The sequence below is a fragment of the Pteropus vampyrus genome, unplaced genomic scaffold (assembly GCF_000151845.1).
Source record: "Pteropus vampyrus isolate Shadow unplaced genomic scaffold, Pvam_2.0 Scaffold300, whole genome shotgun sequence".
NCBI lineage: Eukaryota > Metazoa > Chordata > Mammalia > Chiroptera > Pteropodidae > Pteropus > Pteropus vampyrus.
The window spans coordinates 471,626-474,491 of NW_011889081.1; the positions used below are offsets into that span (position 1 = coordinate 471,626).

The 2,866-nt window shown below is 32.3% G+C and overlaps 1 pseudogene; it reads left to right on the forward strand.

Annotated features, from left to right (window-relative positions):
• Nucleotides 1-1,645: 1,645 nt before the first annotated feature.
• LOC111730065 lies at nt 1,646-1,764 on the forward strand (annotated as a pseudogene).
• The last annotated feature ends 1,102 nt before the right edge of the window (nt 1,765-2,866 follow it).

Consider the following 2,866-nt stretch of genomic DNA (forward strand, 5'->3'; position numbering starts at 1 on the left):
CACTTATATGTGGGATATAAACTTAAAAGCAACAAAAGAACAGGACAGAGACTCATGGACATAGACAATACACTAGTGGTTACCAGAGAGTAGAGGGTGGGGGAGAAGGGGGTAGGGGAAGGGTGAAGTGGGTAAAGGGGATCAATATATGGTAGCTGAAGGAAACTAGACTTTGGATGGTAAACACACAATAGAATATAAAGATGTCGAATTATAATGTACACCTGAAAATAATATAATTGTATTAACCAATGTTACCCCAATAAACTTAATTTAAAAAATAAAATAAAAAATAAAAATAAATAAAAAAGCCAGGGTAGCAATACTTACATCAGACAAAATAGACTTTAAAACAAAGGCTATAATAAGAGACAAAGAAGGGCATTACATAATGATAAAGGGATCAATATACAAAGAGGACATAACCCTAGTAAACTATACACACCCAACATAGGAACAACACATAAAGCAATTACCAACATAAAAGGAGAGATCAACAGTAATATACTCATAGTAGGAGACTTTAACACCCCATTGACACTAATGGGCAGATCTTCCAGACAGAAAATCAACAAGGAAACAGCGGGCTTAAATGATACACTAGACCAGATGGATTTAATAGATATTTTCAGAGCATTTCACCCCATTTTTCTCAAGTGCACATGGAATATACATTTTTCTCAAGTGCACATGGAATATTTAATAGATATTTTCAGAGCATTTCACCCCATTTTTCTCAAGTGCACATGGAACATACATTTTTCTCAAGTGCACATGGAATATTTTCCAGGACAGACTACATGTTAGGCTACAAAACAAATGTCAATAAATTTAATAAGATTGAAATCATATCAACTGTCTTCTCCGATCACAATGGTATAAAACTAGAAATCAACTATAAGAAAAAAACTGGAAAATACACAAATGCGTGGAGGCTAAATAACATGCTACTAAACAATGAATTGGTTAACAATGAGATAAAAAAAAAGAAATTCAAAGATACTTGGAGACAAATAAAAATGAAAACACAACAACAAAATCTATGGGACATGGCAAAAGTAGTACTAAGAGGAAAATTCATAGCAATACAGGCCTACCTCAAGAAACAAGAAAAAGCTCAAATAAACAATCTAACCTTACACTTAAAAGAACTACAAAAAGAATAACAAGTAAAGCCCAAAGTGAGCAGAAGGAAGGAAATAATAACGATCAGAGTGAAAATAAATGAAATAGAGTCTAGAAAAACAATACAAAAGATTAATAAAACCAAGAGCTAGTTCTTTGAAAGGATAAACAAAATTGATAAACCCTTAACCAGACTAATCAAGGGAAAAAGAGAGAGGACTCAAACAAATAAAATCAGAAATGAAAGAGGAGAAGTAACTACAGACTCCACAGAAATACAAAAGATCATAAGAAAATACTACGAGCAATTAGATGCCAACAAATTGGACAATCTGGAAGAAACGGATACATTCCTAGAAACATTCAATCTCCCAAGACCGAGTCAAGAAGAAACAGAAAATCTAGACTAACCAATTACCACCAACAAAACTGAATCAGTAATCAAAAAACTTCCCCCCAAAAAAGTCATTGACTGACTGACTTTATAGGTGAATTTTACCAAACATTCAAAGAAGAATTATTCTACGGCCATACCACCCCGAATACACGCGATCCCGTCTGATCTTGGAAGCTAAGCAGGGTCATGCCTGGTTAGTACCTGGATGGGAGACCACCTAGGAAGACCAGGTGCTGTAGGTGTTAAAAAAAAAAAAAAAAAACTTAAGAATTCAAAGAAGAATTAAACCTATTCTTCTCAAACTATTCCAAAAAATTCAAGAAGGAAATCTCCCTAATTCTTTTTATGAAACCTCCATTACCTTAATTTTAAAAGACATTACCAAAAAAAAAAAAAAACTATAGGCCAATATCCCTTATGAATATTAATGCAAAAATCCTCAACAAAATATTAGTAAACTGAATTCAGCGATACATTAAAAATATTATACATGATGATCAAATTGGATTTATTCCTGGGATGCAAGGTTGGTACAATATCCGCAAATCAATTAATGTGATACACCACATCAACAAATTGAAAGATAAAAATCATATGATCATATCAATAGATGGAGAAAAAGCATTTGACAAAATCCAGCATCCATTTATAATAAAAACTCTCAGCAATGTGTTAATAGAGACAACATAACTCAACATAATAAAGATCATATATAACAAACTTACAGCTAACATCATACTCAATGGAGAAAGGATAAAAGCATTTTCCTTAAAATCGGGAAAAACACAACGATGACTACTTTCACCACTTATGTGAATTAGACATCTAGCCACAGCAATAAGACAAGAAAGAGAAATCAAAGGTATCCAAATTGGAAGAAAGAAGTAACTGTCATTATTTGCAGATGACATGATATGATACAGAGGGAACCATAAAGATTCCACAAAAATATAAAAAAAACTTAGAACTAATCGATGAATTCAGTAAACTAGCAGGATACAAAATGAATACTCAGAAGTCAGTTGCATTTTTAGACATTAATGATGAACTTTCAGAAAGAGTAATTAAGAAAATAATCCCATTTACAAATGCATCGAAAACAATAAAATACCTAGGAATCAAGTGAACCAAGGAGGTAAAAGACCTGTTCTCAGAAAATTATAAATCATTGAAAAAAGAAATTGAAAAAGATACAAATAAATGTATACACTGTGCTCATGGGTAGGAAGAATCAACATTATTAAAAAAGCCATACTACCCAAAGCTCGATAGATTCGATGCAATCCCTATAAAAATACCAATGGCATTTTTTGAAGAACTAGAACAAATAATCCTAAAATTTAT